Source organism: Meles meles, chromosome 11, assembly GCF_922984935.1.
Source record: "Meles meles chromosome 11, mMelMel3.1 paternal haplotype, whole genome shotgun sequence".
Lineage (NCBI taxonomy): Eukaryota > Metazoa > Chordata > Mammalia > Carnivora > Mustelidae > Meles > Meles meles.
Window position 1 is genome coordinate 60681205 of NC_060076.1, and position 26211 is coordinate 60707415.

The following is a 26211-nucleotide window of genomic DNA, read 5'->3' on the forward strand; positions in this document are numbered from 1 at the left end:
CTAGGGACATGCACGAGGTCTCCTTTTCTCTTTCTTATAATCATCTTTACTTTGTAACTGCCCATTTTGTCCGTTGTAGCTTACTCAACACAAGGCCTCACTGTGTTTGTAGAATACTCTTTTTATTTTGGGGGAAGAAATGTCTTTAATAGTTCAGAGGCAGGCTGGTATCGATGCTGGTAGCTGCGTCAGCACAGAGACAGCAACGGCCGCATCATGAAAAGCAATTGCATTTTTGAGAAGCAGCAGCTTTTTGCAATCCTCATCTCAAAAAGATCACTTTCAGAATGTGGCATTGGGTGGAAATGGATGCAGTCATCATTTTCAGGGGTTTTGTTGGGCTGTGGCAGCTGGGAGCTCTTTTCTCATCTCCTACAACCCACAGACCCTCACACAAAACAGGAGGTAAAAATGCCATTGTTCTTAAAATAAAACTCGGCTGTGCAGCTACATATTGTAGGGAAATTTTTACGGAAAATAAAGTTTTTATAAAGGAAAGATGATCACAGGATTTCAAGTAAAAACTAACCTGCCATGGAAAATAGGTGTTTTTCCTTAATAAATAAAAGGGAATAAAAATCCTTACATAGGATCAATGGGCACCATTCCCTTCTGTGAATGACCCATTTTCACCCTTCTAGTTCTATCCCCCTGGTCTTGCTCAAATGCCAGCTTCTTCAGGAGCCTTCTTACATCGCTTCTGTGAGACATTTTTCCTACCAAACTTCTAATATGTTTTTTACCTGAGTACTTCTTTGGTCAGGTATTTCCTCCTATTTGTACTCTGGTTATTTGTGCACAAATTTTGTCTCCCCTGCTCAGGCTGTAAGCTCTTTCAGGAAGGAATTCACAGTTTCATTGATTTATATACTCATTAAGCAAATGTGGTTTGACAATCAGGAGCCAAGAACCATCTAGGCTTTAAGAATACAGATATTGGGGTACCTAGGTGGCTCAGTTGGTTGGGCGACTGCCTTCAGCTCAGGTCATGATTCCAGAGTCCTGGGATCGAGTCCCGCATCGGGCTCCCAGATCCATGGGGAGTCTGTTTCTCCCTCGGACCCTCTCCCCTCTATTGCTCTCTCTCACTCTCTCTCTCTCAAATAAATAAATAAAGTCTTAAAAAAAAAAAAAGAATGCAAATTTTGACAAAGTCTATAATAACCAGTCCCTTTTCTCAAGGATCTGACATTCAAGTATGGAAGAGAGACATATAAACATGGATGTAAATTGTGATCAAGGGTAAGCAGGACACATGTTGAATCCATCGTATAACTTTCTCAATGTTTAATACCTTGTTGAATGAGTAAGTGAATGAAGTTTCCACTCTTAAACAGTAGTAAAGGGCCTAAAGAGAAACAAAGGGTATGAACTGGTGGAGAAATGAAAAATCAATGACAGCAGTCCAAATTAAGTATTCCTGTGAGACTAAGCCCTGAGTTTTTCTTTATCAGCTGTTTCATTTATGCATGACAAATTTTAAGCAGTTAAGGGTAATCCTAGGGAGGCTACCAGGTGGCGTACAAAAACACAGCTTTGGAGTCAAAAGAAATAGTATATATAAAAAAGAAAATATTAAACAGTCTGTGATAAGTGTGATTGAAGATGCAGGTACTAAATGCTACGGGAAACAATAAATCTGATATTATTCAGGAGAAACTTGATGGCATAGACATACTTAACCAGCAAATGAGAATAAGGTCTAATACATATGGAGAAAAGCCCAGATATGGGCCATGTTATCCAAAGGCACAAAGAAGGACTATGGAAAATGTGGTTTTTTTTTAGTTTCATGGTTGAAGATTCCTGCCTGGTCATATTCTGGCCTGGTAATATTTTGATGCTAAATAGTAAAATGTTATCTACATTGTTTCATACATTTCTTACAATATTTTCTCCTATTAACTGGTTCTTCTTCAATATTGTTTAATTCCTTAGGTGACATGATCCCATACCATCTTTGTTTTCTTCCTATTTCCATAACTGATCAGTTTATCTTTGTAGAATGTCCTCCTCCGACCTCCAAATGTCAGTATTCTCCAAAGTTTAGTTCTTGGCTTTGCATTTGAACTATCAAAAATATGTATATATCATCACCTGAGATCACACTGTCACCTTTGAATTCAACATTCCGTTCTATTAAGATGGTTATCTAATTTTTACTATCAACTATCATATTTCCTCTAGAATTCAACTTCTATTTTACCAGAGTTTTATCAGACTTGGTGATCCACCTGTTCTTCACATTTTTCCTTTCACCTAGACAGTAATCATCATCAGAACTCCACTGCTCCTATATCTTCCAGGGCTTAAAAACTTTTTTCCCACAAAACAGCCCCCGCCCCCTTCAGATTCCTCACTTCTACTGATTGTAATATCATTCTCCCTGTCTTCCCAGTTTACAATATCAGGCATATTTTATTTCTGCCTCTTTCTATCTTCATGCCTAGTTGCTGGAATGATTATTCTGAAAGTCGTCTTTCATAATGCCTCTGGCACTAGGAACAATCTAGAAAAACTATTTTTTGAGCAAAAGTAATCAGACACACAAAAACTACTTATTACCACATCTCTCCCTCATTGCCTCCTGCTTCATTCAGTCCTGTCTCCTCATACATGGGCCTTTGTGTAGTTATTATTCCCTGTATCTCTAATCTCTGTCTTCTCCTAAACAGTGAGAACTTTTTTGGCCTGGTTATTTTCCTTAAAAATACACATTTAATAAACCCAGCCTCTTTACAATTACTCAATAACTTGATGCTATCCAATAGAAATACTAATCAAATCACAAATGGGAGCTATGTGTGTAATTTCAATTTTCTGGTAGCCACATCAGAAAATGTAAAAACAAAGAGGTAGAAATAATTTTCATAATAGCATTGTTATATTTAACTGAATATATACCAAATATGACTATTTCAACATGGAAAATTTGATAATAATGGGATATTTTACTTTTAGTCATACTGAGTCTGAAATCACACGTCTCAATTCAGATGAACCATGTTTAAGGGACTCAAAATCTGTGTGTAGCTAGTGCATGTGTAGCTATGTGTAGCTACCATATTGGACATGCCACTCTGCAGTATACTTTGTGCCTCTCATTTACATTCTTTGCTTATGCGCTCATTCTTATGTCCCTCCTTTTTTTCAACATAATGAAATCCTGATACTATCTCAAGGCTCTCCCAGCTTAAGTTCTAATTCTCCTGGGTAAATTTTCCTATCCACCACATGACTATGATCTCATCTCATGAGATGTAATAGCTATACCATGCAGCTGGCATGTCCTATGTCTGCCTTTTTTAATTAATGCATGAGAACTGCATCATGGACAGATTGTCAGTATCCTGAGGGCTGATACTTCTCTCTGTCCCTTATATCACTTAGTAGAGTGCCTTTCTAGAGAAGACATAGTAAATATTTGTCAATGGAGTGATTATAATAGAGTGTTACAGTAATTTTAGTATATAAATAGACTTTATTAATCACCAGTCTTGTATTATTTACCAAATGGCTGTGATACCACACTATACTATCACTGATTTCATTATAAGGTTAACTTTATAGGTTTCAGTGAAGATTTATTTTCCAAACTGTAACATTTATTCTTGTTTTAGGATAAATGAAATATGAGAAACAGGATAACCTACAGTAAATGGAAAGTCAAATAAAACTAGTATAATTTTAGCTGTGTGATTTATTTGTATATGGAGTGATGAGAATATTGACAGTTGAAAAATACTGAGCATAATAGCATCATGGAAGATATAATTTAGTGAGCTCCAACAAATATTGTCTGATTATCTTATCAGTATGGAGGAATTCTTGGAAACAAATTTAGAAGATTCAATAAAAGAGGATGTTGGAAAAAGTTATTTGATAAGGGATCCACAACATCAAATTTTGTAGGGAGGTTTTGTACAATTACTCCATGGACAAGTTTAAAGCCTGTAGCAAATGCTTTGTCATGGAGTAGTAGATCCAATGGCGGACTATGTTTACATATACAATGACTGCTTGATGAGATTTCACACAAAGAATTACTGAGTAAAGTAATGAATCCTGGTGTAGAGGGTTAAAGAAGCTCAATCTGGGTAATATTTTCTTCATTATGGGGGATTTGTTTATATTACTATCATTTCATATAAGAGAAAAACTGCAAGTCGGCCAAATGGTGTTTAGTTTGAAGGGCATGGCTCATTAACATATTACAAAATCTTAAGGGTAAGTTAGACAAAGCAAATCTTGCAAAAAGTGTAAAAGAAGTGAAATCTGTACTGAGAAGGCACTCAAATGCTACCATTGCCAAATACTCGATTGTCCCTTCAGGACTGCTAACTCCCAAGTATTACTCACACCACCTCCATTTTATGTGACAAGATTTTTCAGATGTACTCTGATTTTACTGAGAACTTTTGAAACTTAAAGATTTCAAGATACAAATACATGGTATAAGACTGTCATTAGGGAAATTAATCTGGCTGAAAGCCCCACATCAATTCTTAATATTATACTATAATCTTCCTGCAAAATAAAACTGTTGCTAAAGTCCAAAACTCATAATATTTACAAGACTAGTTTAGAAAAAAATTGCTTCCTAAACTCAATCAATATTTCTGCAACTCCTAGATGACTACAAAAAAAATTATAGTATTTGTACCGTGCATATGCATCTGTAAGGATTTGTTGTTCATATACAGCTGGTATCAAATAGATAAAACCTGTAAAAGGCATGGAGTTGTATATATATTTATTCTTCTTATAACTAAGGTTGTTTGTATATTTATTTTACATTTTATTGTATTTAAATTCAATTAATAAGCATATAATGTATTATTAGGGATCTGAGGGGTCATTGTTTATTTAACTGCAGGCAAAAAATGCTATACAGGGGACAAGAGAAAACAAATTATATCCTGGTTCACAGTTACATTTGGTCAACCCATCTGGAATAGTGGAGGGTGTGAGTAGTACATGGGTTGGACATGGGTTGAACAAGATATATACCAAAAGCTATGCAGGAAAGCTGAGGTGCAACCCGAAAAAGTGATGGGAAGAACACAGTAGGTGACAAATCCAGTGGTAGAGAGTGGATTATCCACTCAAGGGGACAAACCGTAAATGAGAAAGAGAAACGGATGCTCAAGCAGAGGAGGATCAAACCAGCAAAAGGTGTAGTTTTGGAGATAAATACTGGAGAGGGACAGTCCTTCCAAGAATGTCAACTGAAGCTTTTGTTTATTTGTTTGTTTGTTTTTTTGGCAGATAGGGCTAACGTATATGAGTAGTAAGAGAGATGCATTTAAAGAAAAGGGATGTGGGGAATGGGATAAGTAGAAAATGGGAAAGCTATAAAGATGTCTGTTAATTATAGCTAGTATTAAAATAAAGCAGTTGAGAATTTCAGAAATCTAATTCCTAAATAAATCTATTGAGTCTTGTAAATGCTTCTTCAGCACTAAAATCAATGCAGAAAATTGGCACAAGCCTATGAAAAGAAATACAAACAAAAATCAAGAACAATAATTAACTTTCAGTTTAGGAGGTGAAAAACTATCATCATTACAGGCAGCAACAAAACACAGAAAATAAAACTGAAGAGTCTGAACAGGAAACCAGACTCGGTAGCTGGCTTGCAGTATAATATTTAGGCCAAAAACAAAAAACAAAAGTTACAGTTTCCTAAACTATTGAATTAATAGACTAGTGTTTATATACCAAAAAGTCAACAGCAGTTGTCTCTTGGTGAAAGAATTATGAATGACTTTTGTTTTCTGTTTTTTCATCAATGCTTTTTGTATATTCTCAAGAGTAAATATTGAATTATTTTTATAAATAGGAAAATATTATTTTTATAAAAATCAATTAAAAACCAAGTAGTTATTAGATTATGAGTAATAATTTAATCATGATCAAAGATGAGACAATGAAAATTGGGCAATATCACACAGCATTTGAGAAAAGAATAAAAAATAAATTAGAAGAGGGCTTGGGTGGCTTAGTCGGTATTGGCTCAGGTCATGATCCCAGAGTCCTGGGATTGCGCCCCATGTCGGGCTCCCTGTTCAGTGGGGAGCCTGCTTCTCTGTTTCCCTATGCCTGCCTCTCGGCCTACTTGTGCTCTCTAGCTCTCTGTCAAATAAATAAATAAAATATTTTTTAATTAGAATATTAGAAATATAACTAAGTATAAAGAGAGGGAGAGGAGAGATGGAAGGATTATATTTCAGAAGTATGCTTCCAGTCCAAGCAATGCACTGTGAGCAGGTAGCAGACTTTTCATCTTCACTGTGTAGGCCAAAAATTCAGTCAGCAGTGTACAAGATTTTGTTTTAAATGTGTGTTTCTTTCATTTACTTTCTTTCATTAATATCTGAAGAGTTGGTATTATTTCTTTCTAGGCCTTATTAATTACTTGGAAAATTCTAAATGAAATTAAATATGGTACACAAATTAAATCCACTAAGTATTTCTTGTGTGCCACCATTAGCCATAATGTCTCATTATTATTATTGTAGTGGTGTTGTTTCTGCAGTCTATAGTACCTTGCACTGTAGAAGGCATTTTTCTATACTTTGTAGCACTTATTCTCACCCAAACCTTTGAAAGTATTGTATTATTTTCACTTTACAGATGAAGAAACAAAAATCTAGCAAGTTGGGGCCCCTGGGTGGCTCAGTGGGTTAAAGTCTCTGCCTTTGGCTCCGGTCATGATTCCAAGGTCCTGGGATCGAGCCCCACATCGCGGGGGAGAGGGGTCTCTGCTCAGCAGGGAGCCTGCTTCCTCCTCTCTCTCTGCCTGCTTTTCTGCCTACTTGTGATCTCTCTCTCTGTCAAATTAATTAATTAATTAATTAATTAAATCTTATAAAAAGACCTAGCAAGTTTACATGTCTCCCAACATCCCATCAATGCTCAAAACAAATGGAAACTAACAAAATCAAGTCCACAATGAATCATTCTTAAACTGAGCTTGACTTTGAAGAAGAGCACTCCATACCAATCCATGAAATTCCTGTGTTTTATTTTCCTTTTATAATAATAAACTATAATTCCAAAATTATTCACTCTATTTCTATGATTGATCTTCATGAGTATGTAAAAGCTGCTGATTATAGAAATCACAGTACAGAATTTCCAACTACTTTCTGCAAATTATATCACAGTTTTTTCTGCATTCCAAGCACATGTTGCAAAGAGTAAATGTTCAAGTTCTGCAAATTATTTTGATTTCTTTTCAAGAAATTTAGCAAATCACTATTCTTCACTTCCAATTTGATTTAGAAAGTATATAGGTGAAAAAGATATACGAGGATTATTTAAAAGATGTACTTTAGGTGAGATGACTAAACATCTATAACATCCACGAGCCTTTGAGGTTAATTTCTGAGGGTTACGAAGCTGTGGAGATGGGATAACTGGGTGATGGGTGTTAAGGAGGGCATGTGTTGTAATGAGCCCTTAGTTATACACAACTTAGTTACACAACTAATGAATTATTGAACACTACCTCAAAACCTAATGATGTACTATATGTTGGCTAACTGAACATAATAAAAATAAATAATTAAATAAAAATAAAGACACACAAAAATATTAAACTGGAAGCAGATAAGATTAATTTACTGAAATATTTTTGTTTTCTATCTACATTGTGGGGTTTTTAAACAGATTTTATTTATTTATTTGGCAAAGAGAGATCATAAGCAAGGGGAGCTATAGGCAGAGGGAGAGGGAGAAGCAGACTCCCCACTGAGCAGGGAGCCCGATGTGGGGCTCGATCCCAGGACTCCAGGACCATGACTTGAGCCAAAGGCAGCTGCTTAACAGACTGAACCACCCGGGAGCCCTACCTTGTGGATTTTTAAATATAAAGTCAGAAATTATCTTCAAAGGAGCATGAGAAACATAAAAATTAGCCTCTGACTTATTGAGGTCCTTTTTACCCTTGTTCTGATTATTTGGAGGAAGGAGAAAGGAAATAAGAATCAAGTAGATAAGTCACCTACCATGCTGACTCTGGGTTCCTTTATCTATTCCTATTCAGCATCATTTGCCTCCATTCCATGGCAGTCATCCACTCATCTACAGGCCTGCAATGCTCAAAATTACCTGTGTCGCTCAGACTTTTCCTTTGAATTCTAGAAATCTTTACCCAACTCAAATTTTTCATTTAGTTCTCTCGTAGACATTTCACAAATAATATGTCTAAAATGAACCTCTTCTATTCTCCTCAAATTGAATATATTTCCAATCTTCAAAACCTCAGGAAAAGCAGCAGCATACATCTAGTTACTAAAACCACAGACTTGGCCATCATCCTTCATTCCTTACTCTGCACTACCTTCTCCTCAGTAAGACTTTTCTTTGTACCTACTAACTCTATGGTCAACCATTACAGCATCTTTAACCTCTATTGCCAGTGTGGTAGTCCAAAATTCCCTAAAGAATTCCACTTCCATTTCCAACCATCCTCTCCCCAACCTGGTCATCACACAGCAATCATATAGTCTTTTAAAGCAAAAATTGCAATAATAACAACCTCCATTAATTTTTCCAGTGGGTTACCATAATTTCATGTCCTAAATTAAGTATATATTTTACATGTTTCTATTTCTTTCTTTAGAGCTTTATTAAGGTATAGTCAACACATAATATACTGTACATGTTAAGGCATACAATTTGATGAGTTTTGACATATTATATGCCTATAAAGCTACATACACAACAATCAAGATAACAAATATATCCATCAACTCAAAAAGTTTATTTATGGCCCTTATTTATGCCTCCTCCCCTCTTCCTTGCCCACATCTAGAGATAATTGCTGATCTTATATTACTCAAGATCAGTTTGCATTTTCTAGAAATTTACAGAAATGGATTAATATTTCTACTTGCCTCAGCAACTCGCATGGATTCCTAATTGTTTTCTCCAATTTCACTCTTACAAAATGAAAATAAAAACAAAAACAAAAACAAAATAGATTTACAGATTTGATGAAAATGGTTGGAAAAATGCCAGCATCGTTGTTCAGTTTTGAGAACAGCTTATGAAACTTCTGAAACCCTATTAAACTTTTATGGACTTGTATGTTTTTCAATCCCAACATAAAATGTACATATACTACTAATAAATATCCACATTTTAATTAAAATTTTAATTAGCCATTTTCTCAGCCCAGTTGTAAGATATAGATTTTTCTCTCTCTTTTTTCACATTATGATCATGCTTTGGAAGATTCTGTATTCTGTTAAAACAACTGAATGGACTTCTTGTACGTTTGCCAATAACTAAATTGTAACAAAAGTTTACAGGGCAAGGAGTATTACATTTTTACATTACACTGCAAGGAGTATTTACATTTTGTAAGAATTTTTCACAAACTTTTCAACAGAAATTTGTTTTTTAATTTAATAATATTTGATGCTTATGAATATTATTCATATAAAATTGTAATTGCAAAAACTATTGAATTAATATTCTAAAGTTATCATTCATCTTTCCAGAATAATCATAGCATGTTTTGTTTCTTTCTTTAAAAGAAATATTTTCAATTGCTCTTTACAACAATGAATATGAAAGTCAATGCCAAAATATAACTAATCTTTTTTTTTTTTAATTTGGTATTTTTTACTACCTATGTAATATAAACATGCATATCCTAGGTAGCAGTACTTTAATAGCATCATTTTCACAATATTTTAATTGTTGTCACATGTTTTCTTTGTTTAGGGAGACATACAGTAAATAGCTGTGGGATCTGAACAAGTAAGATTTAAAGCATGCTGCTTTCTTTTGTGTTTGTTTGTTTTGCCTGACTTTCAAATTTTTTGTTTGTTTTATTACTTAACAGTATTTCCTTATTAATATTGGGTTGTAGTTTTTTTTAGAAACATGTTTTCTTTTTTAATAGAGTATATATTGTACTCTATAATTTTATAACAGAGTATAAGGAATAAAAATAAATTCTTAACACTTTGAGATTATTTGGAAACTTAAAAAAATCACCTGAATTTTCTGTATATGGTAGGCAGATATAAAGACATTATAGATGGGTAAAATTTCAAGCCCAAATATGGGCATGTTTTTATAAGAGTGAATATGAATCCATACAGTTAATTTTTACAAGGTAATTTTTTTTTTTTACAAAATATATATTGCTATACTTATCTTATACTTACCTCCTGCTTGTCAATAGAATAGGTCAATGAGTGGTTGATTTGATTTCCCAAACCACCTCATATAGACCCATGACTTTAGTACCAGAGAGTTAGAGTAATTTGAGATCTACCCCCAACATTGGAAAAAGATGTGTTGGAATGTTGAGGGGAAGAGGTTTCAGTTAATAATGTTAATAATGGAGGATGAAGGAAAAGAGGTGGAATGATGGTCAAAAGGAAAGCAGAGGAGTTAAGGGGAAAATTGCAGATACCAAGAACGAAGAAAGTATATCACCATTAGAATAAAGAGTGAAAAAAAAAGTATTACATACATTCCATGCTTCATCTGTCTCTATTTGGAAAAAATGGAATTTTAGATAGAACAAATTAAGTATAGAGAGCAGATATTTGAACAAGTTAAGAGTAGATATTGGAGAGACAATGTACGCCATAGATGCCTAAGGTTGTGCTTGAGAAAAAGGGAAACAGAAAAGAGTAAATGGTAAAACATAGGGGAAGAAAGTTTTATTTTAAACATTTCCTACTTATTTGACCATTTAGTTTCTTGAAGTTAGAACTTAAATGGCTTTAAAATATAAGCATTGAATATTTTTATCTATCTTATTGAAGAAAAAATTCTAGATATTGTATAATTATGGGATGTTTCTAAGAATCCTGCTTTATGCTCAATTTAAGCCATGCTTAAATGAAGAAATTGTTTCTTGATTTGTTTCAAGTTTTCTTATGAGTATTCTGAACTTGTTCTACTCTTGAAATCACTTGACTTCCGAAAAAGGGAAAATCATACATTTGGTGAGGTGAAGTAAGTTATTAAAATGCATTTCTAATTTACAGAAAATATATGTTAAACAATTCAAATTTACAGTCAGAACAGTTCAAATTAGTCCTGCATTCAGAGACACAAAGCCCTAGATTTACCCTGTAGTTATTCTGTAATTGCTATTTGCAGGCAACAGAAAGGTTAATAGTGGTACTGATCTCAATCATAATGTACAGATTTACCAAAGAACCTTGTAGAATTGACAACTTTTTTGTCCCAATGCATAAACCATAAAGATTCAGCAGGATAATGTCCTTTGTATTGGCATAATGATATAAAAAAGTAAAAATTCATTTTTAGCAGTACTTGGGAAATCTGTCTTTAGTTTATGGTTGTTGCTGTTGTTCATTGGTTTTTCAGTGGCTATAATGTGTTAGTCATTGATCATCACAATATAAGGTTTCTTCCTAACAGCTGAAACATCTTGGGGAAAAGATTTTGGTTATTTTTGATCCATTATGCAAGTTATCACTCACAGTCCACCACCCATTATTTTTCATAACTATAGAGCAGAGCTCAATGATGGTAGAATAGAAAGTTCCCATTGATTCTGATTCCAAAATGCTTGGCAAAATCCCAACATCACCATGAAGATCCACTTAATCACTCTGGGCCTTAATGTTTTCATGTTCAAACAAAGGTAATACAACCTATTCCGTGGTTACTGTCACATTTGAACACGTCATCAATCTAAAAGTATTTGGAATGTGGTCAACATTAGTCGGTGAGGCATGGGTTCAAGCAACCTAGAAGGTCCTGTCCAAAAGTCCATGAGCCACACAAACAGCTCTGCAAGGTCATTGCAGATGTTTGTACTCGTAATTCAACTTAATCATTACAAAAGTTATTTGGGGGGTAAATCAACCTATCATTTAAAAAGCTGTAGTCACTATCTTCGTGGCTCTATATCTGGAATACAGGAAGTTTTTCAGTCTCATAAAAATCTCCACCTGCTGTATGGTGCCTTACATTCCTCTCTTGGAATAAAACTAGTATCTCTCTTCTATTTTCATAGCACTAGACAAGGTGGTCTTACATACATTTCCTCAGATAATTCTTAAATTAATCTTGTAAAGACCATCTGATTACCCCCTTTGCAGATGATTTTCAGGAAAACTGACTAATGTGACTGGGTTCAGCTAGATAGAAAAAGGACAGAGTTGCAATTGAGATCCATATACACCTCCATTATACAGCTCATGTGCATTGTGAAACACCCCTCTCTTTCTTAGTGAAATACAATATTTTCAATACAAATATTGGTGGAAGTAGTATCACAGTGATTTTATCCACATTGGGGTAGAGAAAATGCTTACTGGAAAAGCATAGGGAGAGCAAAAGTGATTGCTATGTCCCAAGGTTGGGGAGGACTGCTGGAGAGGTAAGTAGTTAGTCTCACCAATTCAGTGTTGTGCTTTGAATAAGTTCTGCAGGCTGGCATTAGTGATAATTCAAAAAAAAAAAAAATCTTCAACTCTTTCCTACTTGGCCAGTTGACAGCAAATTCCACAAGTCCTCCCTCATGTGCCTTTAAGATCCATTCATCAGTATTCTTATGATGGTTTAGTAGAGAGAAGTCCCAAGTCCTATATTTGTGTCTACTTATTGGCATTCCTCTCCTCATTAACAAAATCCAAAGATCCTCTTTTCTGCATGCCCCTGCTTTCCTGCTAGTGGTATGAAATTTGTGGTTCATTTGAGTTGATCTAAGCATACTTACTGAAGTCAGAGAAGAGGATAATTATTATATACAAATGCACTTCGAATAGTTCCTTTGAGACACCAGCTTCTTGAGCCTCTTTAGGGAAAAAAATTAAAATGAGACCTTTATGTGATTGGTTAATAGTTTAATTGAAAAAATACATATTTGTTTCTAATTGACTTCACTAAAATAAACCTGTTTTATTTTTTTAAGATAAACTGTCCTAAATATTTATACTATTGCACAAAATCAAGAAATAATTTTCTTTCTATTCCTTCATACACACACACACTCACATACACAGACATACTGATAGACACAATTACATATGCACAGAGACTACAAAATGTAGGCACACAGAGACTATAACAAGATCATTCCCTCTTTTCAATGAAATAGTCCATATTATTATTATTTTTTTAGAATATGTTGAAAAAGTGATTTTGGAGAAAAGTTAAAATGATTGAGCCTTTAAAATATTATACCATTTTTAAAACTTTAATAATCCAAGCCTATCTAAATACTGTGTTTTGAGTTATCATCATTGTGCTTCATAAACAAGAGGCTGACTGTGTTTAGAAATACACTTTCATTGTATTGCTATCACAATACAGATTTCTCTTTCCTCAGATTGTCTCCAGTGTAAACACTCGGCTTGATAAAGATGACAGTAAAGCTAACTTGATTGCTAGGCAGCTGTATTGTTATTACCATAGATAAACACACTTATTTCCTCTTTGGAGTATTCCTGGTAAGGAATTTCTGGACGAGTACAATGTTTTCTTTCAGGTTGATTATGATCTTATTTATTTTAGGTAATCACATATGTACCCTTTATGCTTTTGTAAGACTGGATTTAATGCAGAGAAAATTTCACAGGGAAAAGGTGAGCTATTAAATGGTGCTTTCCAGGACATGATTAGAAACAGGAATGTTATTATTGGAGTCTTATACAAAAGGAGGAATCAAAATTGTACAACATAAGCGTGTTTCTATCTAGATTGTGAGACCTAAGTGTTATCTTGGGATCATGAAGGAGTTTTATTTACAATATCAACTTTGCTTATGAAACTCAAATAAATGCCTCCAGGAAGAAATGAGGTAATAATAATGGACCAAAATGGTTGGTTGTTTTGCATGGCTACCTCTTTATTTTGAAAGAGAGTTATTGTTCCCCTGTGAATTTTATACAAAACTTACAATTCACTTGCTGTAGAAAAATGTTCATTATCTGTAACAAAATTACTGATTATGAGGATCAGCAGGCATCAAGAGGGCAAAAGTGCAGCAGCAGAGTTCAAGGGTGTAGGAAGCCCTCAGGGTGCTCAGTCTCTGTGAGGCTGGTTAAACTGTAAGGTGCACCTGACAGGGATCATGTTACCTAGGTGCTGTGGCTTGTACCTGGACACTTTCAGATAATTAAAGTGCCTTGAATGTGTTTTCATGATGGGAAGGGAGGGTTGATTTAGTGGGACCCCAGTGATGGAACTAATGCTGACAATGGCACCTTCACCACGCTATGAAAAAACACAGTGGACACCTCCCAGGCCTGACACAACCAAGGATTCCCTGAATTGTGATGTCACTTTGAGTACCTGGCTCAGGGTAGAATTGCTGCTGTCTACAGTACCCATACAGTACCCATACTACTAATACTTGGATAATCTCTTAGAGCCACATATTTACACCTAGGGGAAAAAAAAAATCAGTATCCAAAAGAACGATTTCAGGATAGCAAATTAACTGGCCTCCAGTACCATCTACAATGCAGCAGGGAAAGGAAGAAAAGGAGGCTTGTTGCTTGTGCCCTTTGGGGCAGTAAAAAACTCATTATTCATTTGACATGGACGGTTACCAAACATAGAAGTGAGTAAAGATCCTTCCATATTTGAAGACTATTATTAGTTCTGTCTTGTGAGTGATCACTTCTGGGCTATCATCTATGATCAATGATAGAACACAGCAATGATGGTACAGCACTATGGGGTACTCCCAAGGCACATTTATTTTTCCCATCACCTTGAAAATGGTTTCCAAGATTAATTCTCGTGTCAGTGCCCCTTTATATTAATTATTGTTGCAGAAGCTCTTTATCATATATCAGGGTTTAGCCACTCTTTTGTTACCTAAAGTCTCAGAAATTGAAAACATGAAAGCAAACGAACAAAAGAACTGGCAAGTGTTTTCAAACACCATTGTGTATACTTTTTAAAAATGAGTACCTATATCATCTGCATCCCTCTCTTTAATTCCCGTTCTTTATGCCCGTTAGTATGATTTGTTTTGTTCACATATTTCATTCAAGAAATTCAGACGCTCAAAAAACTTTGCTGAGAACTTCATCTAAGACAGTGAGCAACTCTCTGATAGAAATTTGATATAAATATTTGGCAAGGTAGGCTAATGGCTAATGAATGAAAAAACAAAGCAAGTGCTCACTCCAGCAACATAGATACTAAAATTGGAACTGTTCAGAGAAGGTTAATAAAGCCCCTGAGCAAAGGCGAGTTGCTGATTTTCTATTAGCATTCTGAGTTTTGTGAAATTGTGTAAAGTTTACTCTTCTACCCGATGTTACAGGATGAAATGGCAAGGATATACATCCTCATATGGTAGATAATGATGATCTCTTATCCCAGATGGCAGGATGGCAAAAATATGTACATGTGGAGTCAGACTTTAACTAAAGGAACTGAATAAAAATCCCAATGCTATTGGATAAATCTGCTTTGTTCTTATATCCACTTAGAGTAGAGCTCTCATTTAACATTGTAAATAGTTTCCCTGTATCTGTCTATGCATGAAAGAAAAGCATCTTACGTGTTGGTTGTTTTTTTTAGCCACATGTATTAAAATCACTTAGCATAACTTCTTTGAGTGCATGGATTTATCTGTCTTCTTGAGTAGAGTAAATAATTCTTGGCTCATGGAATTTAGCCACTGCTTATTTACCAAGTATGCGTTGGGCAAGTGTATTAGTTTCCTCTGATGTGTCACGAATTACCACAAACTCAGTAACTTAATGTAATGTACATTCATTCTCTCACAATTTCTATGGGTAGGGACAGGCACTGCTTATCTGGGACCTTGAAAGGATGTGGTCAATATATCAGACAGGCTTCATGTGATGCATCCATCGTCCTGTTAGTTCACTCAGGTTATTGGTAGAATTCATTTCCTTGTGACCCTGAAAGCAAGGCTCCAACTTCTTGCTGCCTATTGGCTAGAGGCTCCTCTGAGCTCCCAAATACTGCCTCAAGTTCCTTGTCTTATGTCTTTCTCCACAAGACTCCTCGTGGCCTGGCACTTAGCTCCTTTAAAACTCCAGCACTACTCTGATAGCAAGATGGAGTATTATACAAAGCATCTTAATTGGGGAGTGGACTCCTATCATCTTTGCCAAATTATATTGGTTGGAAGCGTGTCATAGGTCCTGTCCACACCAAAAGGAAGGGACCCTGGAGTTCACCTTAGACTCTGTCTGACAGGGCAGCTATCATCATAAGAACCAGTATCAGCCCTGAAATCCCAACTTTGAATCAGAATTTAAAATAATTTACAGGAAGAAAAAAAAGTTAGTTTTGTTTTACTGAAGAAATGTAAAATAACTGTTAAATATCTGTAGGGTATACAGTTGTCACTACACTAGATTTATGAAAGCACCATTCCCACAGCATTTCCCATTATTGGAGGCTGGATCTTCAGGGACTAGAAATTTATGCTTAGCTACTTTGACAATGAATAACATGTGAACCTCTTTCCCCGGTGAGTGCATTCCTGAGTTTCAGCACTCTGAATAACACACTTTGTGCTCAATGTACACCTCACTTGTCTACTATTGTTTGGCCTGTAACAACCACAGAGGTGATTATATACTAAGTAATTATATGCTGTAGTTAATATGCATTTTACCATCTATTTATCCATAGGTCTGTTTTCTCACATAAGCACTTAATTCTATAATATTTAAATCAAAAGCTCCAGGCTTACTAGTCTTCCAGGATGTGAAGACAATGGATGAATTATAAGCTATTCCCCCAAGGAAGAGTGAATTGGGACATGTGGGACCGTGAAATACTGGAGCAGCCACATCTGGTGCTCCCTGAAAAAGTCCACCACTTCCTATCAGCCTGTAGTTCAAAAAACAGATACTATTTCTGAGTGCCCCTACAGACCCTAAGTGCCACTTTCTACTTTGGAAAAGCGATCTCTAAGCTAATCAGGATTTACACTCCGTAGCATTTTCTAGCTAGCGCCATCTAGGATATGAACATACTACATAAGAATTCTAATGTAAAGGGGATGTTTTCCATACCAAAATAGCATAACAATTGAATTTTACAAATATTTGCATTTATCCACATTAACTCTTGTTGGGAGATACCTTTTGCAATAAATGTGAAATTTGCAGCACAACCCTAACCCTATTCACATGCAACAATGATCATATGACAAGTTACTGAATGTGTTTTGGCCAGAACACTGTCAGAAAACTGATGACACCATCGAAAGGGGTTGAAGAGAATTTAATAAGTGACTGCTTGCAGAGGGATACTATGATTAAAGGATAGCAAAGCATCCTGTGCTAACTACAACTGGAAGCTACTTCCATGCCTAAGCTTGATGGAACACACAGCTGGTTATCAGAAAGCAGAAAGCTCTCTCCTGTTTAAGAGAACAGCCCAAGGAGAACCTGACCTTAGGTATAGAAAATCAACATGACAGCATGTAGTCTTGACAGGTAAAAACAAGGAAAATAAATATCATAACTCTTCATTTCTTTTACCTTTTAATATTCTTGCCTGAACCAAGAAGAAACCACCAGGAAGGAGAACCTGCTGATACAACACCTAAACATTGGGATCAGAAAGCACAGAGCAAGGGTGGACATGTTATATGCTGGGAGAGGCAGACCGAAGTATGGACTAGGAGGGACAAGGAAGGATTAGCCTATCGCATATCAGTGTGTTTCAAAACTCAGAGATAGCTGTGGAGAATTTTGTCTTATTTTTATTAAAATTCCAACTTTTGTCCGTGGTCTGAATCTATCAGTTTCTTCCTTTTACACCTGGGGAAAGTTGGTCAAAGATATATTGAATCTGCTACTTTTTAACATCACTTTAGGACCTGTATCAATCATTTATTTCATTTATTAATATTCTGACCTCTTTTTAGAAATCATGGGGCTTCTAACATGTTGTTGAAATCTTCAATCCTCTTTTAACCATTCAAACTAGAGATGCCCCCAAGGCAGTTTCTAATGGTTTCCATCTTCATACAAGTTGCTTCGCTTTAGGATACTTGTATAATTCCAAATATTCTATAGAGGAAGTCCCAAGGAGAGTAAAGAAAAAAGAAATCACCCAAGAGTTCTCCAAATAGGCTCCAAGTCCACACACACACACACACACACACACACACATCAGAACTCCAGGGGCGCCTGGGTGGCTTGGTGGGTTAAGCCACTGCCTTCAGCTCAGGTCATGATCTTGGGGACCTGGGATCGAGCTCCGCATCGGACTCTCTGCTCAGGGGGAAGCCAGCTCCCCCCCACCACACCGACTGCCTCTCTGCCTACTTGTTATCTCTCTCTCTCTGTGTCAAATAAATAAATAAAATCTTAAAAAAAAAAAAAAAAACTACCCAAAATCTAGAAAGAATTTCTGAAGGTTGCCATAAATTAAGGCTTGCTACCTAATGCTTCTGCAATCTGCTCTTGTACTTTTTATGCAAGAAAAAAAAAAAAAGCTTTATGCTTAGATTTGAGATATCATTTCAAAAAAGGTTTTTGAGATAGAGTATTTCTAAATTGGCACATAAATCACAGAATGAAATCCTCTGGTTTTTTTCAAAGGAGAGACTAATATCTATTTCATCTAAATTATATTAACTCTAAATCCAAATCATCATTCAACTTTTTTTTAATTTTTAATCACTCATACACATTTGGATATATCATTCTCATTTTTTTTCCTTCATGCCAACCTTTCTTTATGAAATCTTTCTCACTTCCACTTTTGAATTAAGAGATACAACTAAAATCTATGGATCACTTAGTCATTAATATTAGGACTGTGAAAGCATGCAAACCAATGTTTTACTTCTATTGGGTTTTAAGTTTAGTCTTTGTATGACTTTAGACAAGTCAATTTTTATTAATATTCAATTTTATCATTTCTTAAATAGATGATTTTTTATAGTCTTTTGTTGTGTTTTTTAAGTTTTCATTTAAATTCCAATTAGCAAACATACAGTGCAGCAGTAGTGATTCAATACTTCTGTATAGTACCCAGTGTTCATCACAAGTACCCTCCTTAATCCCCACCACCTGTTTCACGCATCTCTACACTCACCTCCCCTCTGTTAGCCATTAGTTTGTTCTCTATAGCCAAGAGTCTGTTTCTTGGTTTGCCTCTCTCTCTCTGTCTCTGTATGTGTGTGTCTCCCTTTCACTATTTTTCCCCCTTTGTTCATTTGTTTTGCTTCTTAAATTCCACATGTGGGTGAAACCATATGGTATTTGCCTTTCGCTGACTGACTTATTTCACTTAGCATAATATGCTCTAGCTCCATCCATATTCTTTTAAATGGCAAGATTTCATTCTTTTTATGGCTAAGTAATATTCCATTGCATAAATATACCACCTCTTCATCAGTCAATGGACGCCTGGGCTGTTCCTATAATTTGGCTGTTCAAGAAAAAAATGCTACTATTAGACACCAGGGTGCATGTATCCCTTCAAATTAGTATTTTGGTGTTCTTTGGGAAAACCCAGTCGTACAATCGCTGGATCATAAGGTAGTTCTATTTTTAATTTTTTTGAGAAAACTCTATAATGATTTCCAGATTGACTGCTCCCCTTTCTCCACATCATTTCTAATATCCATTTTTTCTTGTGTTGTAGATTTGAGCCATTCTGACAGTGTGAAGTGATATCTCATTGCATGTTTTTTTTTTCTTTTTTCTTTTTTTTTTAAGATTATATTTGCATGAGAGAGAGAAAGAGCATGGGGGTAGGGGCGGATCATAGGGAAAGAGACTTCCCACTGAGCAGGGAGCCTGACATGGGACTCCATCTTGGGACTCTAGGATCATGACCTGAGCCAGAGGCAGTTGCTTAACCAACTGAGCCACCCAGTTGTTTCTCCTTGCAGTTTTGATTTACATTTCCTTGATGATGAGTGATGTTGAGCATCTTTTCATGTGTCTTCTGACCATCTGTATGTCTTCTCTGGAGAAATAACTCTTCATGTATTATGAGCATTTTTAATGAGATTATTTGTTTTTGGGGTGCTGAGTTTTAGAAGTTCTTAATGTATTTTGGATACTAACCCTTTATCAGATATGCCATTGCAAATATCTTCTTCCATTTTAGTTTTGTTGTTTCCTTTATTTTGATGAAATCCCAAAAGTTTATTTTTGCTTTTGTTTCCTTTGCCTCAGGAGACCTATCTAGAAGAAGTTGTTTCAGCTAATGTCAAAGAAGTTACTACCTATGTTCTCTTCTAGGATTTTGATGGTTTCAGGTCTCACCTTTGGGTTTTTAATCCATTTTGAATTTATTCGTGTGTGTGGTATAAGAAGTTGGTCCAATTTCATTCTTTTGCATACAGATGTTCAATATTCCTAAATCCATTTGTTGAATAGACTGTCCTTTCCCCATTAGATATTCTTCCCTGCTTTGTTGAAGATTAACTGCATATATAGTTACGGGTTTATTTCTGGGTTTCTATTCTGTTCTATTGATGTATGTGCCTATTTTTGTGCCAGTACTATATTATTTTGATCATTACAGCTTTGTAATATAGCTTGAAATCTGGAATTGTGATGCCTCCCACTTTGCTTTCTTTTTCAAGATTGCTTTAGCTATCTAGGGTCTTTTGTGGTTCCATACAAATTTTAGGATGGTTTATTCTTGTTCTGTGAGAAATGTTAATATGCTAATAGGGACTGCATTATATGTAGATTACTTTGGGTAGACCTTTTAACAATTCTGTTCTTCCAGTCCATGGCATGGAATATCTATCCATTTCTTTGTGTCATAGTCAGTTTCTTTAACAGTGTTTTATAGCTTTCAGAGTACATGTCTTTCTCCTCTTTTGTTTTTATTCCTAGGTATCTTGTTTTCAATACGATTGTAAATGGGATTGATTCCTTAATTTCTCTTTCTGCTGTTTCATTATTGGTGTATAGAAATGTAATAGATTTCTGTATGTTGATTTTGCATCTACAACATTGCTGAATTCATTTTTCAGTTCTAGTAGTTTTTGATGATATCTTTCAGGTTTTGTGTGTAAAGTAACATGTCATATGCAAATAGTTAAAGTTTTACTTTTCTTTGCCAATTTGAACGCTTTTTATTTCTATTGGGCATAATGGGAAAAAATCCCAAAATGAACATTAGGTGAGTGAGCAAATTTGGGGGGACTTTTATAGAGAAGCTTATCACGTTTATACACATGTTAGCTTGATATTATGGGGTTTTTGTTTGTTTATCTTTCAAATAGATGGATTTCTTTTGCAGGCAGTGTATCTAGGACTACTTTTATTTCCTTCTGTAATTACACTTATATAATTTAAGATTTTTTCCTTTTAAGTACAATGTCATTGAATTTACCTCAAGCAATTGTTTTTTACCTGACATGATATTAACTCCATTAGTATTATGATCAAAGAGGAGAGGAACAAAAGATCATAATTAATTAAAAAAATAGTTACAGTGATATGTGTTTGAAATTATATAACCAGCAATTCCCAGTATATTATTAATGAGGCTATTTGCAAAATTCCAAAGATTGTGCTAAATAGTGGTTGGAATATTTTAAACCATAATTTCACCTTTTGATTTTTTTATGCTTTTCCCCCCTCATCAAAACTAGAGCCAATGATATAACAGGTGCAAAGTTCATACCCTCACTTTTTCCATAGAGTTGACAGATTGGGGACTCTAGAAGCATTCTTATTAAGTGATGGAAGAGAAAATGCATGGAAAATTGACAGCCCATCCTGGACTGTAGCTTTCTTAGTTAGAATATAAGATAAGTAGACATTCAAAATGGCTAAAAATATTAAAAGCTATCACCTTGTAACTTTCCCTTTATATTTATCAAATTTTTATATGTTTTCTCCAAGCAAATAGTTTTAATTTCTGATTTTTAAATGATACTCGTTTTCCATTGTTAACTGATTTTAACTAGCCTTCTCTTCCACAGCTATGGGTAAAACCTAAGCCAGAGGTCAATAAAGAATGCAATAGCTTACCTGGCTGCTCTCTAGCTCTTCTGTAAGAAAGATCACCTCTGTTTGTATCATTACGTAGCTTTGTTTGGCTGGAGAGATTTGTCTCTTTGGAACAAAAACGTGAATTCTATCTATAATTTTATACTGCCTTTTTTTTAATACTGCCAGAACAATGATTCTAAAATGCAGATTATTGTCTGTCTCATCCCTGTTTGGCATATACTTTTTTAAAAGAATTTAAGACTTTTCATGAACTGATTCCTTCCACCATATCTAGCCTTATCTTTCTACCCTTTTCTGACATCCATCCATCCTGTGCTTTAGCACTACTAAACCTACTAAATTTATCCTATTGCTTTCCCAAAGGCTCTTCTTTGTGGTACCATGGATTTTATATGTGTTTTCCCCCCCATTTAATCCCATGGTACTCTAAATAACTTCTAATAGCTCTTACTGTTCTCCATTATAATAGTGTATAATATGCCTATACTTTCTAAAGGAAGGAGAATGTTTTGAAGATAGTGATATCATCTAATTCTTCTTCATGTCACCAGTGGGGTATCTCATAGATATAGGTCACAAATAAATGTTTATGAATAAGTTAATTGAACAACATGCAAAACTCGAAAGGTCCAGAAGAATGCTTTCCAATGCAGTTGCAAGAATTTACTGATAATTTGTCAAGCAGAAGGAATCAACCTAATTCTTACCACAGTCACAGGTTGTATATAGGAGAGTGGGTGAACATTTGGGACAACGAATAGGACCTTGTATCTTTTTGTTTATGGTTTGAATCAGAAAGTTTATATCAATATCTGGTCTTTTATTTAACTTAGTTTTCTAGGTTTCAGCTAATATTACTTCTAGCCACAAGAGGAAAAGAGGTCTGGAATGCAATATTATGACAGAGAATATTATAACAGAGAAAAAAATTACTATTGGTCAATTCAGTCATAACTTGCATTTTAAAATTGTTGGAAATACAAGTAATAAAAACAATACAAAAGTCACATTGATTTAATGTCACTATTTTAACCAGTCAAAGGAATCCATAAACATGCTACATACTCATTGCATATTTGTTATGGTTTTCATATCTAAATGATAATGCTGCACTTTGAAAGGGATATTATAAATATGATTGTAAAGTAAATTTGGTGTCTTATTTATTCCACAAAATACTAAAGGGCAGCAGAGGAAAAATGTATATGTTATACATATATATTACATGCAATACACATGCCTATACACATATATGTGCATATTATCTCCCATAAAAATATAGAGTTAATTATGTGAAAAAAATTTAAAATACTGAAAAAGTTTTTTTAAAAGTTTAAAATAAAATTAATAAAACTTAGTTGAGGACGTCTGGGTGGCTCAGTCAGTTAAGTGTCTGCCTTTGGCTCAGATCAAGATTGCGGGATCAGTGGGGAGTCTGCTTCTCCCTCTCCATCTGCCTCACCCTCCAGCTTGTGCTCTCTCTCGCTCACTCTCTCTCTCTCTCTCAAGTAAATATATAAAATCTTAAAAAAAAACTGAGTTTAAAAAAGAAGATTAAATTAGAAGAATTTTTTAAAATTTCTTATAAATTCTTTGGTCATTCACATATTGGTATAATTATTTGAAGTTGTTTTAAAAAACAAGGAATGTTAAGTGGTATAGCTTGGTGAAGACATTTTTCTCAATGGGTAGAAATGAAGTCATGATTTCCTAGAGACTCAAATTTTATGTTAAGTAATCCCCAGCCCATATCTTAATATCATTTGACTAATAAAACCACACCATGTCTTAATCTTGAGTTTCTCATTCAAATTTAATCCTCTTTTACATTATGTACTATCAAGAAACATTTCTGTCTGAGTGGTACTATGCTATTAGGAGTTAATTAGAATACTAAATCTCATATTAATACAAATCTCATAATTAACATGTGTTTAAATATAGTCTACAGTCTTCAGGCAAAATGTGGCATATAGAATTCAAAATCCTCTGCTGCCTTCAAAAATATCTATAAAATATCAGTTAAAATCTTTTAAAACAATAATGCAAAAACAAATTGAAAAAGAGAGGGATAAAAATGATTTAAAGATGTCAACAAAGTTTCAGAAGACAGAAGGTGGATGAAGTAGTAAAGAGAAAAATCTGAATACTATATGCCAGTAGGTTAGATAATTGTGATGTGTACCACTCTAACCACTTGGACTTACCTTGTAACTTACCTTGGACTTACCTTGTGGGAGTAAAAGAAAGTGCTTACCCCTGAAAAACAAGAGGATTATTTGAAGTTTTTAGGATATGCTTAGATCACCAAATCCCTTCCCATTTTCATATATAGCTCTAAGACCACATTTCCCCCTTTCCCACAAGATATCAGAAGTATAAACTATAGAACAAAAATGAATTAAAATAATGGTATCAAACAAAAAATGATGAGGATGAGGCATTGGTCAGAAATCATGGGAGGGGCACCTGGGGGGCTCAGTGGGTTAAGGCCTCTGCCTTCGGCTCGGGTCATGATCCCAGGGTCCTGGGATCCAGCACTGCATCCGGCTATCTGCTCAGCAGGGAGCCTGCTTCCCCGCACCCCCCACCCCCCCGCCTGCCTCTCTGCCTACTTGTGATCTCTGTCAAATAAATAAATAAAATCTTAAAAAAAAAAAAAATCGTAGGAAAACAAATAAACCTCAACTATCCTTTCTAGATACCAAATCCTTACTCCCAGAGTATCAGAACCAGGAATTAAATTAGAGTATTCCTTGAAAAAACATAAGGTCCCTGAGAAAATAGCCACAAAAAACAATATGTAAGAGTTGTTATTCCAAAGTAAAGCTATCTCATTACCCATCACCCCATCACAAAGCTTCTGACTACACACATACACTCACACACACACTCCAACACAGAACTTCTCATAAAAACTTTTTACAGTGCCACTTATGTAATCAAAAATCAGTTATATGAAGAACAGTTTTAACTTAAAAGAGAACAAAACAAATAAATATACAAATAAAGATCCAAATCCTAAAAAAAGAACAACCAAAGAGAAAGTTAAGAATCCCACGTGTTTAAAGTATTATAGCAGATAGGCAAAAACACAAAAAAGAGAGTTAAAAATAACATTAAGGAAATTTCCCAGAAAAATAACCAAAAAGAAAAGTGATGACCAGTGAGAAAAGATTATTTTAATGAAAGAATTAATTCAAGATATTTAACATCTAACTAAAATGACTTTATAGAATTTATAGAAATTTATATATAGAATTTATAGAAATTTATATATAGAATTTATAGAAAATCTATGAGATCATAGAAAGAGAGATCTTAGAAAATATAAAAGGATGAAAATTACAAAGATATAACAAAAGAAAATTCCTTTAGAACTAAAAGACCTGATTCTCCAAATTGAAAGAATCCAATGACTTGTCAACATACGGATTTTTTAAAAGAGCTACTATGAGCCAGTCATGGGGAAATTATGGAATAACCAGGCTAAGGGTTCTAAGCCCAAGGACTGTATGCAGCAGAGAGGGCATTGATGATCATAGTCCCATACAAAGGAGTGGAAATAAAAATGGGAGTGTAGTTTTCAAAATAATATTGAATGCTTGGATCCTAAAAGATAGGACAACTTCAAACTTACATAGGGAAAGGATTTCTAATTTAAAATTCTGTACCCATCCATACTATAGAGTGCAAACATGCAGTCAAGGTAATTTCAGACAGAAAAAATATTTTAAGAATCACTTCCTATCTACTCTTTCATATGAAACAACTGGAGGGTATGTTTAAGCAACACTTGGGAGACAACAACAGAAAACAAAACAAAGATTCAAGAAACAAGAGACCAAACACAGAAAGGGGTGAAAAGAAGTCCCAAGGAAACAGTTATGCATCTGCATCTAAAGCAACAGATTCAGCATAGAGTAGGGGGGTAAAGGCATGGAGATCTCTGAGAAAGTTTTGGAATTTATGGAAAGTTTTCAGCCATTTCTGAATTCTTAGAAATAAATATTGATAAGTTTGTGTTAGTTCTATTGGACAATCTTTGAAAAAAAAATTGGGGACAAGTACACACAGACACACAAAAAACTAAGTAAATTTTACACACTTGTCAGGTACTTATTCAAAGAAATATTTATTTGTATGACACACACTATCTTCTGTTACATTCTGTTATTTGCAGAGGCTTGGAGGATGATGGGGATTACATTCTTCCTGTTCCTCTTTCACCCTGAGATACCACTGGAGCTTAACTTGG

The 26211-nt window shown here is 34.8% G+C and overlaps 1 protein-coding gene across 48 annotated transcripts in view; it reads left to right on the forward strand.

Moving 5' to 3' along the window:
* PTPRD (protein tyrosine phosphatase receptor type D) overlaps nt 1–26211 on the forward strand; it is a 2308694-nt gene that overhangs the window by 1601592 nt on the left and 680891 nt on the right. For 47 of the 48 annotated variants that reach the window (XM_046022098.1, XM_046022091.1, XM_046022095.1 and 44 more), the window contains one exon: nt 9739–9774. The exons of the other annotated variant lie outside the window; for it this stretch is intronic. The gene's annotated coding sequence lies outside the window, so the exon portion shown is untranslated. The remainder of the gene's footprint in view (nt 1–9738; nt 9775–26211) is intronic. 48 annotated transcript variants of the gene reach the window in all.